Source organism: Microtus ochrogaster, chromosome X, assembly GCF_000317375.1.
Source record: "Microtus ochrogaster isolate Prairie Vole_2 chromosome X, MicOch1.0, whole genome shotgun sequence".
NCBI classification, from domain to species: domain Eukaryota; kingdom Metazoa; phylum Chordata; class Mammalia; order Rodentia; family Cricetidae; genus Microtus; species Microtus ochrogaster.
Genome location: NC_022026.1, coordinates 60,796,680 through 60,814,947, shown reverse-complemented (window position 1 = coordinate 60,814,947; position 18,268 = coordinate 60,796,680). Strand labels below are relative to the sequence as shown.

At 40.8% G+C, this 18,268-nt stretch overlaps 1 pseudogene; it reads right to left on the bottom strand.

The window, feature by feature from the left end:
• Window positions 1-5,058: 5,058 nt before the first annotated feature.
• On the bottom strand, window positions 5,059-6,645 carry LOC101990055 (annotated as a pseudogene).
• Between the last annotated feature and the right edge of the window lie 11,623 nt (window positions 6,646-18,268).

Genomic DNA, 18,268 nt, shown 5'->3' with positions numbered 1-18,268 from the left:
CTATCAAGGGGCTTAGGCAGTTTCTTTATTCCTTAACCAATGAAATCAACAGATTGATATATGACACTCCCACATCATTACAGAACCACCGTTCCTGTGGAGACCAGGAAAGCAGAAGCAGCGGCTGAGAGCACGCTCGCCAAATTTATATGCAAACATTAGCCTGAGGCGAACACGCCCCCTAAGGGTTGGGACTTATCCCTACAATTCTCTCCTTTTTCTGCTATTATAAGAGAACTGTTGATTACTTCTCTACTGGACAGCAATAAGCAGCACCTCCCTCATGGCCTCTGTATCAGCTCCTGCCTTCAAGGTTCCTGCCATGTTTGAGTTCTAGTCCTGACTTCCTTCAGTAATGGAACATCATGTTATATAGAAGTACTAGCCAAACAAATCCTTTTTCTCCTCAACTTTCTTTTGGTAATGGTGTTTTGTCACAGCAATAGAAACCCTAAAACAAGAGCTGAATCTAGGAATGCATATTATACAGATTCTTCATCCTAAAACAAATGTAAAAAGATGAATATCACACTCCTAAATACAAAGGATATCTCTCCTCATTAAAAAAGACTTAGAAAAATTAAAGCAAGTAATCTGTTTAAGTATAATATGAAGAAATATTTACATATTCACCATTTATCCATTTTGATGATCATGTGACTCACATATTTGCATCAATATCATCAACAGAGAATAGACTTTAATATTTCATAACAATTTTATGACCATCTCATTTGGAAATTGCTTAAATAGTATGAGAATCATTGTTTTAATAAGCTAGATTTATGGAAGACATTTCTAGCATCGAATGAAGAGCTGCCTCATCACACTTCACTTGTAAATGACTTTTCATGTTGCCAAGTCAATTATTCTAGTTCTGAGACACTGAACTCAAGAAATCATTTCAGAGTCAGGAATGCTTCATACATAAAATGTGAAATGAATGAATGAATTATCGTCAAAATCAAAGAAATACAAACTCTTTGGGGATGGGAGGAAGTGCATTCAAAATCCAATGAAGTAAGACTAATTTTGTCTCATGAGCAGGGAGTGCCTGATTGTCAATGTAGAAAAACAGATCAAGGGCTCCATGAAAAGGATAGCACCAGCATTCCAGCATGGAGATGGGAGGAGCTCATGAGCTATTGATAGTTGATGACTGCTAGGGGAGAGCAAAAGTCAGTTTTCTTTAGGGGTATGGCCTTTGATAGGTTGATCATGTTCCAATGGATGGTCCCACACCCATGTATAGGCAGCAAAAGTTTGACTTGGCAGGGTATTAGAAAGAAAGAAGACATGAAGTTGGAAGGAATGGTAAATTCAGGAGGGGTTGGGGTGTATAGGGAGTCAATATGATCAAAATATGTGCATGCATGAAATCCTCAAAGGATTTAAAATATTATGTAATAAAAAATAAATAAAAAGGACCATGTCACTAAATGAGGAAATGATGGATGGTGGTACAATGTTTTCAAAAAATAATGGGACACTGATTTCATGGTGAAAGCAGGAGACAGAGAGAAAGGCAGAGGGTTTTCATGATTTTAGCTCATGGTGATGGCCATTGAAGTTCAGTGCGGGTAGGTCCACAGTACTCACACCCACTTTTCTAGAGCCAGCATGCTGGATTTCAGCAACACTCTCACTCAAGTGCCATACACATAGAAGAAGCTTGCCTCCTAAAGGCACAAATGCTGTTGGTCCAGGCAAAGCAGGTGTCATTCTTTACCATCCCAGTGACATGGGTCCTAGATAGGACAAAAAAAGAAAAATTAAAAAGGTCATCTGAATTTGAATGTCTGTTCCACTGTGTTCCACTTGATCTGTGTTGGTCAAATAAAAAAACAGATCCATTATAGTGCTGAATAAAACTCACACTGAAAATTAAAAACCTACTGGAATCTCATGACTTACTTTTCTTTCTGATGTCTTGAAGATGCTCGAGTACTTTGTTCAGGCTCCTGCACAAGGAAGGCAGTTTTCCTTTTTCTCATCACCTGGCACAGATTTTGTCCTGACACCAAATCAAATGCCAGTAGCTCTTCTTACCCCTGAATAATAGCTTTTTTGGCTTTGTTTTGCTTAATTTTCACCTCTGAAGGACAATCTCTGTTCAGGGTATCTTTGTTCAGAAACACAAGCTAGAACTCTCACCACTACAAAGGCCCTAGTGATGTGGGAGTGTCATATATCAATCTGTTGATTTCATTGGTTAAGCAATAAAAAGAAACTGCTTGGCCTCATAGCTTAAAACATAGGTGGGAGGAGTAAACAGAACAGGATGCTGGGAGGAAGAGGAAGTGAGCTCAGACTCGACAGCTCTCCTCTCGGGAGCAGACGCCTCAGACAGAGACGCCATGCTCCCTGCTCCTGGGCGGATGCGGGGATAGCTCTGCTCTCTGAGGCTCACACGATTCAGCTCCGACCCAGGATGGACGTAGGCTAGAATATTCCCGGTAAGACCGGTATTACACAGTTTATTAGAGATGGGTAGATCGGGATATCAGAATTAGCCTAGAAGAGGCTAGATAGAAATGGGCCAAGCAGTGTTTAAAAGAATACAGTTTCCATGTAATTATTTCAGGGCATAAACTAGCAAGCAGCTGGGGTGCTGAGGACGTAGCCCCAACGCGCCTATTACTACACCCTAGGATCCTAGAGATCTTAACCTGCCAGTCAAAATCCCTTTGGGGGTCAGATATCAGATATTTAGATTACAATTCATAACAGAAGCAAAATTATAGTTATGAAGTAGCAGCAAAAATAATTTTATGGTATATGTGGGGGTCACCACAACATGATGAACTGTATTAAAGGATCACAGCGTTAGGAAGGGTGAAAACCACTACCCTAGAGGCAGAGGTACACCATCCCAGCTAACCCTCTCATTTATTAACAAGCCCTTTTTCTTTAGGACTCTACATCAAGTCCTTTGGGAAGCTTCATCATGAGACAACATAAGGAAGCACAGATTAGTGTTAGTAGATAATGACCTCTCCTACAATCTCCCATTTCTATTTCCTCTCTTCTGTATGAAGACCACATTTAGCCATTTCTGCCCAGGACATTAAAGGATGCTAGTTAGCCTCAAGTTATGAAGTCTGATTATGAGAGAGAGAGAGAGAGAGAGAGAGAGAGAGAGAGAGAGAGAGAGAGAGAGATTTTGGAAGGTATCAGTTCTCAACAGCCATTAGCACAAGGTTCATATTGATTAAGTGACTCCATATGTAGAGTGACTCCATCTTGATCTCTTGGGCCTAGTGCTCAGTAAAAACAAAGGCCTTCTATAAATTTCATTAGACACATGTAGGAAATTCTGTATTAATCGGAATTCTCTAGAGAGACAGAATCATAACATATGTAATATTTATTATGAAATTTGGCTCACACAGACCAAGATATAAACCATCTATACCTGAAGAATCAGAAAAATCCAGTGACAATTCAATGTGAGTCAAAAGCTTGATAACCATGAGAAGCTGATTGCACAATACCACGTGTGTGAATGTGTGTGTGTGTGCGTGTGTGTGTGTGTGTGATGGAGGAGGGTCATATGTCTATCTGTTGCTTTCATTGGTTAATTAATAAAGAAACTGCTTGGCCTCATAGGACAGAACATAGGTGGGTGGAGTAGACAGAATAGAATGCTGGGAAGAAGGGAAGTAAGGTCAGACGCCATGGAGCCAGCCGCCAGGTCAGACATGCTGAACCTTTCCTGGTAAGTCACCACCTCGTGGCTCTACACAGATTATTAGAAATGGGTTAGTCAAGATGTGAGAATTAGCCAATAAGAGGATGGCACTAATGGACCAGGCAGTGTTTAAAAGAATACAGTTTCCTTGTAATTATTTTGGGTGTAAAGCTAACCACGTGGGAGCCAGGCAGAACGAAAAGGAGGCCTGCTTGCCTCATCACTACATGTCTGTGTACACAAAGAGCTTCAGTGGAGTTACTGTATAATGGGGGGTTGGATGAATCAATGTCCCTTATAGACATTATAATCTGTCCAATAAAAAGCCCAGTGCCGGGAATAGGTTAGCTCTTTTGAAGAGATTTGTCAGTGAAGTCCAATAGACCCACCCTTTGAAGCAATACAAACTATTGCCATTGCTCTGTTACCTTCCAGAACTGAATGATAAGACCTTATTGCTGAAGACACCATATACTTAAGTCATAGAACTAGCAGAATTCAAGTTGGTACTAGCCAAGAAGCTTCATCCCTACTGGCTAGCTTTCATAACACTTGAAGGTTCTTTGCATACTACTGGAGGAGAAGAGGAATGGTTTTACCTAACTGTGAACGACAATAACAACTGGCCTGGCAATATATGTCCACTGGTGCAAGAGTGGCATGAATGTTATACAAGTGATCAACCACCTTATAATTGAATCTAAGACCCCACACAAGACAGAATTGATATCTGGCACAATACTGGGGGTCAATAATCATCTATTCCTCCTCCTAACTCCTCCCACACACACCCTAATCTCCCAACTTCACGTCCTTTCATTTGCTTTTTAAAAATAACCCACCAAGTCAAATTTGTGCTGCCTATTTACTCTTGCTAAATGGGCACTGTTGTGGGAGCTGCGGGCCTGCTTTTCATCATGCCCGGCTCCCACCATCAGCTAGCTTACACCCCGAAATAACAACACACAAGTTGTATTCTTTTAAACACTGCTTGGCCCATTATATCTAGCCTCTTCTCAGCTAACTCTCGCACCTGGACTAGCCCATTTCTAATAATGTGTGTAGCACCCCAAGGTGCACTTACCAGGAAGATTCTAGCCTATGTCCATCCTGGGTTGGAGCTGAATCGCATCTGCCTCAGTGAGGGGAGCATGGCGTCTCTGAGCTCACTTCCTCTTCCTCCCAGCATTCTGTTCTGTTTACTCCACCCACCTATGTTCTAACCAATAAAATGGGCCAAGGCAGTTTCTTTATTTTTTAACCAATGACCTTCCTCCATCAGGACACAGTATTAAACTGATCATATATATATGGTCTATGTACATGTACTGCACAGGCCTCTTGCAACCACCCCTGCTCCTGCCTTGTCAATGATACCAGTTCCTCTTCTCATCAGTTTTAGATATAAAGTCTCGGGACCTGATGCCATTCTGAAGGTTGATGAGTGAGTCCTTCATCTGGTCCAGGACCATCACTGAGGATTTGATGATCTCCCTCCACTTTCTGGAGCTCAGTATCATGGTAATTTTGTTGGGATTCTAATAGCTGGGCCCATTTTGTCTGTAACTGGGGTAACTTTTCCTGGAGCCTGAGACCCTGCCAGGCAGGGAGGGTCTGTGAGGTGTAGTGCAGCATCCACAGCTTGCAAAAGAGCATCATGTTAAGGATGACCAGCAGCACCAGAACACAGCTGATAACCAGCAGCAACTGGGACACACTTTGCAGGTGAAAACCATTGGGAGTGTCCTCGCTGATATGCTGCGTTTGCATGGAACCTGCCACATGCTTGATCCTGTGGCCCACATCTTCAGTAGGTGTAGTAACAGGCTCATCACTTCTTCCAGGTACCCGCAGGTGGGCATAGGGGCCCTTCCTCCTCCGTACTGCTTAAGACTTATTATTGTCCTTCTCCTTGGGTGACTGTACATCTCAGCCAGGTAGGTACTCTCTGTTTTGGTTATCTCAGACTCTAAATGGCAGAAGTAGTCCCCCAATCCATTTCAGAAGTTCTTCTCAATGAAAGTTTTTACAAAGCCCCAGGGCTGTTTTCAATAGCGGAGCTCTGTGGAAACCTTGACTAGACTCTTCTTCTGAGCCACGTAGGTGAGGGTGTAGTGGCTGATGGTGTATGGGACCGATCACCCTCCATCACCTCTTCCTCCAGCAGTGAGCAATCAAACAAGACAGGGGTTTCACTGTTTCACATAAAGGTCAGTGTGCTGTTGGTGATGGACTTCTTGGGTAGCTGTGGGCTAGTGTCAGGCTTGGTGTCTATGCTGCTTTTGGAGGAGCTTTCATTCACTTCATTCTCTTCTACAGCAGTCTCTTCACAGTAGCCCACCATGTTGAAGTCATCATCTGGAGGCACATTGTCCTCACCATCACTGGTGAGACCCAGCTCATTTGGTAGACAAAGTGCCAGAGCTCCTTGGAGCTCTTTTCATGGAGAGCATTCTGTCAGAGCTGCAGCATCACCATGTATGTCTTTCCCTGGCCCCAGATGAAGTAAGACAGTGCTTTTCTGAATCAGTAAAGACTTGGATGGCGTTGAGAATGAGGCGAGCTGTTTTCTCTTTAGTCATGGGGCAGATATCTTTCAAACAGACTCTCAGCAAAGTTTCCCATCAGAAGATGTTGCTGTAGAAGCAGATCCACTTTTATGAGAGGTAGAGTCGTCAGCCCTGAAAAAGAATGTCTCTTTGGAGTGTACATGAGTAATCAACAATGAGGCGCTCCATGTCTGGAAGTTGATTAAAGAGCTTTCTGAAGTCTTCATTTCACTGCTTGTAAGTGGGGCTTAACACACTGTACCAACTCTGACTTTTCTTGGAATTTTTGCCACCACTTCAAACAGATTGTGAAGAGCAACTGCGTTGCACACCCTGCTCTGGGGTGGATGGGGACTTGTCCGAGGAGTGGTCTGAACCCTTCTCCGCCATGGTACTCCATCTTGGTTCTGTGGTGTTGGCGAGCAGGACCACTTCCGGAGGATGGGATAACAGGCTGGCGTGCTGCGGTTAGAATTATTGTCAGTACTTCCTTAGTTAAAGTCCAACTTCACAGCCAGGAGTTCAAGTAGGCACAGAAAAACATGGAGCAACACACATAAAGCATCAGGAGTCAAGGCTAACATGGCTGGTTGCAGATAGATGTGACACTTCTCATTGAAGACTGGTCATGTGTACTCAAGGACTCAAGAACATGCTAGAATCATCATGGTGGCTGCTCTGCTGGCTGCTTTACTGGCTGCCGAGGGAAGACACAGGATGTGAACCGTTAAAATGTCTCCTGCTTTCTCAACCTTGGGGAGGTAGTCCAGACCTCCGCTATAAAAAGAAACAAGGTTACAAAATTAAGTGAAAGTAGAATGTTCCAAAGCATCTCTGAAGCTCTAAACTGACACTTTTTTGTTCTTGTTTTTTGAGACAGAGTTTCTATATGTAACAGCCCTAGCTTTCATGAAGCTAGCTCTTGCAGACCAGGCTGACCTCTAACTCACAGAGATCCGCCTGCCTCTGCCTCCCAAGTGCTGGGATTAAAGATGTTTTCCACCACAGCCTGGTTTTAAACTGACTCGTAATAACTCATTATACCTGTAGATTAGTGTATACCTCAAATCTCATCAGAGAAGCTTCTTTTTGTAGTAAATGATGATTAACACAGAACCCACAATTGGTCAAGATGTAGTGAACATGAAACTGAAGAATTTCCACTTTTTCACAAAGCTCATGCTCTGACTTGTTCCTGCTCCTCTCCCTCCTCATCCTCTTTCTTTCATTTTCTTCTCCTCTCTTGGTGTAGGAGGGTCTTCTTTCTATGTGTTGCTTTCATTGGTTGAATAAAGAAAACTGCCTTGGCCTTTTGATAGGACAGCAGCTTAGATAGGTGGAGTAGACAGAACAGAATGCTGGGAGAAAAGAGGCAGAGGCAGAGAGCCGCCTGCCATGAAGCTGCCAGGGCAGCCATGCTGAATCTTTCCCAGTAAGCCATGAGCTCATGGTGACATACAGATTATTAGAAATGGGTTGAATCAAGATGTGAGAGTTAGCCAATAAGAGGCTAGAACTAAAGGGTCAGGCAGTGTTTAAATGAATACAATTTGTGTGCGGTTATTTCTGGGGTTAAGCTAGCAGGGTGACAATACAACATTCTTTTCTTTCTCACCTCTCAACATCTTCTTCCCTGGTAGATGTACAAGATTTAGATTGATGAAAGATTCAAAGTTACTTAGATCCCAACTATGACAGCAGTGCTATGTGAGATCATAATCCAAAAAGAGGCAGAAAGAGTAGGATGGAATTAATGGAATAACCAAAGCAGATTTTCAATAATTAAAAAGCATTAAGATGTCTTCTTAACTGCACACCTACAGCTTTAAAATTAGTTTTATATCACAGACATTTAACTAAGGTGCTAATTATCTTTTAAAATGACTTATTTTAGTTCATTTTAGGTTTACATCAAAAATACAAGGAATGCAGAGTTCCCACAGTTTCTTTTCCTCCACCAGTCATCACTATCTCCCACCAGAGTGCTACATCTGTTACAACTAGTAAACCTACTAAACACATCAGTATTAACCCGAGTTCATGGTTTATATTAGAGTTCAGTCTTGGTACATTCTGTGTTATCATGCAAGTTTATAATGATATAAATTATTCATTAGAGTCTTGTCATCATAGTCCTAGTATCTTTAACATCCTCTGTGTGCTTCTTTTTCATCATTCCCCCACTGGAACCCCTAACAACCACTCATCATTTCACTGTCTCCATTTGAATATGTCCTCATAGTCTCACATTTCCTGGAATTTCATAAAGTAAAATCTTTTCATTTAATTTGAGTTGTTTATTTTTGTTTTCATTTTTTGAGAGAGGAATTTCAACATAGAACTGTACTAATCTGCAGAATCAGAGATACAAATTTAGAGAGAAGTTTGATTGCATGTCCATTTCGCAAAATTGTAGTAGTAGACTCACTTCCAGGTCCTATGATCTTCCCTAACATGGGTTCTTGGCCAGTTAACAGAACCAAGTATGTGTTTCCTCCCATGTAGTGGGCCTTAAATCTAATCAGAAAGTGGTTGCTTACCCCCATAATGTTTTAGGGTACTTTGATACTACTTCAGTTAGCAAAACAGTAGCAATAGATCCACACCTGTGGCGTAGAGGTTCCCAAGGCTGGCCTGGAATTTACTGTTTATAGCCCACTCTGACCTCAAACTCATGATCCTCCTGCTTCAGTCTCCCAAGAGCTGGGATTTTAAGTCTGCAACACCATGTCTGATACCAATATGTACTTTCGTTATACTGTCATCTTTTACTTAGCAACATGCAGTAGGAATTTTCCATGTATCTTTTTGTCTTGATAGCTCATTTCCTTTTGGTGCTAAATTATATTCTAACATATGGCTGCAGAATCCTTTATTTATCCATTCACCTACTGAAGGACATCTTGGTTGCTTCTAAGTTTTAGAAGTTATTAATAAACCTGTTAAACTAAGCATTTACCTGTGCAGGCTTTCATATAAGTTTCTCAATTCCTTTGTTAAAAACCATGGAATTAAATTGCTAAATCGTATGGCAAAAAATACATTGATTCTGTTAGAAATTTCTAACCTATCTTTGAAAGTGGCCATACCTTTTCACATTCTAAACAGCAATGAGTGCAAGTTCCCCTTGTTTTGTTTTCTTGCCAGCACTAGGCACTATCAGTTTTCTGGATCTAGAGAATGTGATAAAAATGTACTAGTATCTCATATTTTTCATTTTCAATTGCCTGATGACAAGTCATGTGGAGTATCTTTTTCTATATATCTATTTGCTAGTCTTAATTCCTTAAAACAATCTTTTCAATAATAGGTTCTTATCCTAAAGTTTTGATAGGCAACCAAGAGCACTGGAAATAGCCTGTATTGTTTTTTTGTTTCCTGGGGGAAGTCTCCAGGACACCTCTGCCCAATAACTTGAAAGATGATATCCCATACCTGGGGTTGTTATTTGGGAACTTATGGCTTCTTAAAAGAACATTAACTTTTGTTTGGATAACTCAAGTAACTGTGTGTGTGTGTGTGTGTGTGTGTGTGTGTGTGTGTGTGTGTGTGTGTGACTTATTAAATAATAGGATTTCATATGGCTTTTAAAGACAACCTTGAAATTGGTTGTGCTTCTCCTCAACTTCTCTGTCCTTTCTGTCCATCTTTTTCCCATATCAATCTCCCACTTTGGTTACAGGACATAGAATAATCAAACTGGTACTGACCAGGAAGTTTCCTCCCTGCTAGTTAGCTTTTATAGTACTGGAAGATTCCAAGTAGGCTGCTTAAGGAATGAAACAGTCTTACCCAACTGCAAACTGTGTGGACTATAGCAATGATTGGCATGAAAAAATATGCCCATGAGTACAATAGTGGCACAAACAATAGGGTAGTAAAACCTATTGGATTTAAAACCCACTCCACAGGACGAAATACATGCCTGGTACTGTAAATCTGGGTCAGAACTCATAGTGTCCTGCTTTTCCCAAACTTGGTAGAGCCCTTTGATTTCTGGGAGCTTGTTTCTGCTCCTTGAGCAAACAGACACCCTAACATGGTACTTACAGTCAGAGACTCTGCTCATTGCACATCTACTATAAAGACAGAGCCTTTTACTTATGAGAAATTCTTTCCCTGTCATGGTTTACTCTGAGGAGAAGCAGCAAGCAGGCTGCATGCTTGTGCTGAATTCAAAAGCTACTAAAAGGAAAATGTTCTTATTTCTTGCAAAATGTTTCACACAGAATTGAAGTTAAAATATCTTGGAATTTTATGATTTTTCTATGAAGAAAGACAGAATTCAGGGGCTTAGATATCCAAATATTTTTATTGAGACAATATCTTCAAGTCAGGCATGGTGGCACATGTGTATAGTCTGAGTATCATCTTTATCTACATGGTGAATTTCAAGCTAGCCTGGGCTACATGAAATCCTATATCAAAAAATAGACAATAATATCTTTATATCTTCAGAGCTGAAAGTCAAACTTCTGAATTCTAAAATTTACCTGATTTTCCTAAATGCTAATGTTTTAAAATTCAAACTCAAGGATTCCTGATGTTTGGAGACAGGTCAAATTAAGGACACTTTCCTGTAGTGAATGTCTATACAAGATTCTCCACACCTTAACAAGCAAACAACCTAAGTCTTAAAGTAAATTCAGAAAGCTACTCTCTCTTTCTTGGGTGAACACTTCAGTCAAAACAGGTTGCTTTTTTTGGAATGGATGGAATTAGGTTGCCATTGGTCTTTCTTTTGGCTCTTCAGCCTTGAGACCTTCTCTCAAAGTTACAGATACATGATGAAATGGAAAAACAATCCTTCCAGATTCCTAGTTTCTTATTTTTCTGTGAATTAATTCTTCCCAGAAGATCTAAATAATTTTTTTTTTTTGCTTTTTGCTTTGTTTTGTTTTTGAGACAGGGTTTCTCTGTAGCTTTGGAGCCTGTCCTGGAGCTAGCTCTTGTAGACCAGGCTGGCCTCAAACTCACAGAGATCCACCTGCCTCTGCCTCCTGAGTGCGGGATTAAAGGCGTGTGCCACCACCGCCTGGCTTCTGGGTTTTGTTTGTTTGTTTGTATTTTGCTTTTCTAAATACAATTTAATGACTCCAACTTTCAGATGTCAAAGAAACAAAGGATTCTCTCACTCATTAGAGTAAATACTAAAGAAATATACAGTTGAATTGGTTGGTTTTGATACATCCAAGTTTTTTTTTTCTAGGTTCATCTCTCTTGTTGTGATAAAATACTCTGACCAAAAGTAATTTAGAGGAGAAGAACATTTATTTGGCTTACACTTCCAGGTCACAGTCTATTACTGAGAGAAGTCAGAGCTTGAAATCAAAGCAGAAATCTGAGGGCAGACCTGCTTATTATTCCATGTGGCACTATCTCTAAGAAACTCCCTCACAGCCAGGGAAGTACAACAAAATCCTTAGAGGAATGCTGTTGCATCCTCACTCACAGACCATGCTTAGACAGCCTTCTAAGAGAGCCCAGGGAATAGTGCTGTCTACAGTGGACTGAGCCTCCCTACATCAATTAAAAACCAACAAAATCTTCCAAAGTCATATCCAAAGGCCAAAGTGATCTTCTTAATATTCTCAATCCCTCAATCCTTTGTCAGGTGATGTTAGGCTGTATCAAACTGACAGTTGAAACTAACTAGGCCATTGTTCAATAAAAGAAGAAACAATTTCCTCCCAGAGGATTCTGCCACTAACTGAATTACTCAAAATCAGCTGTCAAGTCATAATAAAACCAGGGTTAATATTTTTGTGACATAAGTTGTAAATCATCTAAGTCCCACGTGTTGAAGGTTTGTTCCCCAAGTGCTATTGGGAAGTGGTTAAACCTTTAGGATGTGGGGCCTAGTTAGAGGCAGTTCTTTGGGGCATTGTCTTGAGGGATATGTTGGAATGTCTTCCTCTCATTCTCTTATATGCCTCCCTCCCACCTTCTTTTTCTCTCTTCTGGTCACCATGGAGGTGAGAAACTTTCTCCTACCACACACTCCTGCCATGAACTGAAACCATGAGCCAAACCAAACATTTCCTCCTTTTAAGCTAGTTATTTTAGATATTTTAACACAGTAACAGAAAGTTAAATAAAAAAAACTCTCAGGTCCAAGAGGGGAAAAAAAAAACATGAAACAAACAAACAAATAAAAACACCACCAGAAACTAAAGAAGTTTCCAAAGCAATGTAGCAGAAGCTTAGAGCAGGGGCTGGAGAGATGGCTCAGTGGTTAAGAGCATTGCCTGCTCTTCCAAAGGTCCTGAGTTCAATTCCCGGCAACCACATGGTGGCTCACAACCATCTGTAATGAGGTCTGGTGCCCTCTTCTGGTCTGTAGACATACACACAGACAGACTATTGTATGCATAATAAATAAATTTAAAAAAAAAGAAAGAAAGAAAATAAGAAGAAGTACATAAACAGCAGAGGAACAACGTATGTAAGGAAATCCTAATGCTTTCATAACTATCTTTGTGGGAACACTAAATTTAGCATCTGGGCGTACAGAGAACCACGGCCCTGTCTTAACACTTCTGAGGCCTTGCTCTTCCTCGGTTGCACGGACACAAAGTCCTCACAAACAGTGCTTCGGCCCTTTCATTTAGACTGTTCCTATTGTTCCCACTGTTACAAGGGCCTTTCTGTCCAAGTTTTTCAGAAGGAAAGCACAGCTCATGCACAGACAGTTTTAGAAGGAATTTATCAGAGTTGGAGTGAGCTGTACTGAAGTTCTTGAGGATGGGAGCATGAAGCAGCACAGTGGCATATGCAGAGTAGATTTGAAAGGAATCTCGTGGAGCAGGTACCATAGGCACAGGGCAAGAGAACTCTGTTCCCCGCCCCCAAATCATGGTTGACCACATTTCCTTTTAAAGTATTTTCCTATATATGTTTATATGATTATATACATATATGATTATGTATGTATATATACATATATATATGTATATATATATCATCCTTTTTGGACCATTTGGGAGATAATTGCAGACATAAGTTTCTTTACTCCTAAGCATTTCAGTGTGTAGTTTTGAAAAACAAAGATGTTGTCCTAAATATGTGGTGTAATAACCATTGTTCCATTGGTTGACATTCCAAAAACACTATTATTCAATCTACAGACTTATTTAGAGTCAGACAATTCTCCTACTTATGTGTATTACAGAGAAAAAAATTCTGGTCTGGGATCAAATCCACGACTACATGCAGCATTCAATTGTCCCATTACTTTAGGCACTTTTAACCTTGACTGCTTCCCTTCTTTCAGCATTTTGACGTGCTGAAGAGTAAAGGTCCATTATTTTGTAGACTCTCTCTCTCCATTTGGTTGGTCTGATGCTCCCTCTAATATTGATTGAGGTAGTCCACTTTTGGCAGGAGTGCTACAAATGTGATCAGCAACATTCTTCCCTGTGCAGCGTACCAGGAGGCTCACGGTATCAGTTTATCCCATAACGGTCTATCAGTTAGTTAAAAGGGCATATGTCTGTCCATATACCTCTTTGTGGTGAATCTCAGATAGATAGGGTCCACACTCTTAACTGCTATGCTGTTGAAATACATTAAGGAATATCAGACCAACCAAATAGAGAGGTTGACTACAAAATGATGGGCTTTTACTCTTCAGCATGTCAAACTCGTGAAAGAGGAAGGATTGGGTAGTTGATGGATAAGTGAATACTGAGCTGGCTACAGAAGGCACCAAGAGTCATGAAGAGATTCTCACAAGAACCTTGCAGTATTATTGGAAAGATATATATCCATCAAAAATACATCTTTTGGTTTTCAAGAATATTTCTATTTAGAGGAATGTGGGAACAGAAGCCACATTTGAGGTCTAAAGGGAGGAGGGTTTGGGAAGTTGTCTTTGTTAGGAAATTAGGACTATAGGTTTGACCTGAGTATTGCAAAGCTGGAACAAGCCATAGTAAGAAGATAGGAAGGGTGAGATGTCGTCTGGGCCCTTATTTAGGAGGTCAAAAACAAAGTGTTTTCTTATACAAGAGAATTCTGGGGAGCTGCTGGCAGGATGGACAGGGCAGCCAAAAGGAAGCCAGAAGTAGGAACTCAGGACCTCTGGGGAATCAGAAGGCATAGTCAGATTTATAGGTGAGCAACGCCAGAGTAACTCAAAAGAATGTGCCTAATTAAGCGCTAGTTTCCAAGCTCTGGTTTTGTTAAATATCAATAGCCTTGTCAACCACGCTCGGAAGAAAATGTTCCTAGGACTTCGAGATCCACTGATAATGGTGTTTGGCAAGACCAGCCAGTCCCTGTGGGAAAATCATTTGACTTAAGGTAGGAGAGAAAGAAGAGAATGACTGATAGTGGCTCAGGTGCTCTGTTCAGAAATTATTTACAGGGTCTTCACATGGGGATTTTATTATGTGTGTGCATGTCATGATGAAGAAGTAGTTTGGAGTTCTAGTTTTCATTTCACGGGCTACTTCTAAATTCAAATTAGAATCTTTTCAAAACACCGTTTTCACCGCTTCTGTTGTTAGACTAAGAACTGGCACTTCTCTGAAGAACCCTTTACCTCTAATCGGGTTGAGAATTGAAGTGATCTCATTAAATGGAAAGCTCATTACAGTCTGCTCTAATCTGCAGCACAGTCGGGCTCAGTGCTTACCTTGAGTGGCTGCACACACTTCCACCTACTTGCTGTATGTCTTTGTACTTAATTATGTTTCCATGAATATAATTCTATATCCTGCCATACTTAAGTGACATTCAAGTTGAATATAACTGTGTGTCCACAATTCCCTGAGTGTGAATGTTTGCATGGCAGACAATAAAACTCAGTACTGCTCTGGAGGCTGAAATATGCAAAAACATAGCTAAAAGAAATAACTTGGCCTTTTAATAGAATTTTAAGGTAATTAAATTTGTTACCAATTTTTAAAACACATTTTAAGAGTGATTTTTGCAGATTCAACAATAAAGTCTTTGTAAGGAAACCATCATTCTCTAGAGGCTGTTGTTACCAACTAACCACTTCACCAAGGACCTTTCTCTGGTAGGGAATTGGTTAAAAACAAAACTAAAATGAGGTATATGCTTTTGTTTTATTTATTTATTATTTACTTTGGGTCTGAATATTGCCTTGGAAGCAATTCCCCACAAACTTTGATAGATTAAAGTAAAAAAGCTCAGAATCAGCAGCCAGGCAGAAGGTATAAAGGCATTCGTCATGGTCTGTCCATCTGCACAGACATCCTTATCCCCCCCCCAAAAAAATGGTTGCTATTAGTGCTTAAACTGCTCTGATATATTGTGTTAGGAAGGCGTGTACCACTTTATTTCTGTCAGCGTATGTCTCAGCAGAGACCTTTTCTGAAGAACTCTTGGCATTCTTCCACATTTACTAGTTGCTATATAACATATAGGTTTTGTTTAGTATTTAAATCAAATACCCGGTTAATAATAACTTGGACTGAGAAATAATCATTTGTAATAAATTTCTTTCTATCCTCATGCCATGGGACAATGATCTGAAAGCACTTGAGGAATGACAACCCTCCTCGTTTATTTACAGTCTCTGGCTTTATTATTTGTATTACTATTTGGCAGTTCTAGAACTCCAGTCCAGGGACATGAAGCCACTCCAGACAAGTGTTCTGTCACTAAGCTATACTCCCAGCTCCCGGTATCATTTAAAAATCAGTGTATGAGCTAGCATCCTCAAGAACTAGCTAAGTGAGAGTAGAGGAAACTGCTTCTCAAACTGAACCAGCACACACATTCTGGCCCAGTAGGGAACAGGCAAAGCACCCCTCTCTCTCACCTCTGCACACCTGCCTGTAGCCTACTCAAATGGCAGGAAGGCAGGTATCAGATGAAAGGAGCTCTCATTCTTTGTGCTGGTGGATGGTGGTTAGTACAAACTCCTCACCTATCTAAGAGCAGAATTCGTGTAGGTGGAGTGTTCCAACATGAATGTGGCATCTAAATGACATTCTCTGCTGCCAACTCTCTAAGCCCCACAGATGACAGGAGCCAGGGGTTGGGAGGGAGTGTTGCCTAACAATGTCTTCTGGACACTGTGAGACTATCACACTAATAAACTCACAGAAGCTATGGAAGCCTGCACAAGGTCAAGCCAGCCAATATTCCAGCATGACTGTGGGAAGAATTCATGAGGCCCCACCCCTAGAAGAGAAGCTATTGGTAATTGCCGGCTGCGGGGAAAGGGAGAGTCAGTTCTCTATAGGGTGAGGCCCTACTAGGTTGACCATGTTCTAGTGGGTGCCTCTCACACTGTGCATATTTAGGTAGTACTAATTTTGGACTCAGTGAGTTATTTAGTTTTTTAAAAAGGAAATGGAATGTGAATGTGGAACTGTCTGAGAAGAGTTAGAGAGGGAAAGTAAGAAATGGGTACAATCAAAATGTATTACAAGACATGTATGAAATTCTCAAAGAATAAATTTTTAAAATTTTAAAAATAGAAAAACAGTAAAGCACATAACCATTTCTGGTCATCTTTAATAGAGAGTAAACAGAATAGGTTTTATAAACCGTCAGGCTATATAAACCTCAGGTTAATGTTGGCCTCCTACTGTGACCTATTCAAAATTCATTGTCCAGAATGAGTGCCCTGCCATTACCACGGTTGGAAAGCAGCAATGCTAGTAAAATAAAAATTGCTGAAAAACTTATTTGCAGAGTTGTACTTGAATGAAAAAAGAGATAAAAAAGAAAGGCCATGACTGCTGGTAGGCTTGGTGGAAGAAAAGGTTTATAGTAGATTAAAGGGAGAGCATAGCCGGAGGTAGGGACATCTGGTGGGTCCAGAATGAATGAATGAGGCCAGAATGAGCTGGGCCATGTGAGGAGGTCAGGGAGGGGCCTGCTAACTAAGAGGGTTAGCCTGGATCAAAAACTACCCAAAAGACTGGCGTAGCCAAAATGGCTGAGTTATCTAGGGACCAGAGGAGCTGGGCCGAGGGCATGCCAGCACAATACCTGGGCTGAAGAGTTCAGGGTAGGTAGTGGAATATGTTAGCCAGAAGTGCCCTGTAACAGGGTAGTGAGGAATGCTGGGACAACCTGGCAGCCAGTGTCCACTTTGATATGTTAATGGGACCTCAGTCAGCCATTTGTCCCTGGTTGGAGACCTAACAGTAGTACCATGGTTTAAATGTTAAATGTTCCCCATAGGTTCTAGGCTCATGTATTTGAACACTTAGTCCCCAGTAGGTAGCACCAGTTTGGAAGGTTATAAAATAGTTAGGAGGTGGATCCTCTCTGGAGGAAGTAGTGCACTCAGTGGTCTTGAGGTTTTGCACCCTGGCCTTACTTCCTGTCAACTCTCTGCTTCATGACTGGGGAGGACACAAAGTGACTAGCTACCTCATACTCCTGCCACCAAGCCTTCTCCACAAGAATGGGCTAAATCCTCTTGAGAGAGGACATATGAGCAAAAGCAAACACATCCTCCCTAAGCTGTTCTTTATCAGGGTTTTGGCCACAGCAGTAACTTATACAACTGACCTTTCAATGTCATCACATAGACTGATTACTAAAATCTTAACTGAAATGGAAGGAGATAAAAAAACAAAATGGAGGCAAAGAGATTGCCTTATGGCTCAATTTGTTTTGAGTGGTTTATTTTTTAAGCTTTGTGCTGAATATGAAGCTATCGTCTGTCCTTCTTGGGAACATTTGGCATGAAAACAACTGGGCTGGCAAAATGGCTCAGCAGGTAAAGGTGCTTGCTGCTAAACTTCATAATCTGATGTTAATCTCTGGATGCTGATGATAGGCTCCAACTCCTGGAAGCTGTCGTCTGACCTCCACATGCATGCTATAGCATATACACAGAGATGGGCGTATATGCACATGTGCACACACAACACACACACACATGAATAAATAAATGTTTTTTTAAAGTTTAGCTCAATTCTGATTCTCTAGCATGTCAATAAATACTATATTTAAAAAGAAAGATGATGAAAGCATATAGTAACAACATGAATTTAATCAACCAATGCCATGCTCTGGTGGATGGCTTTCACAT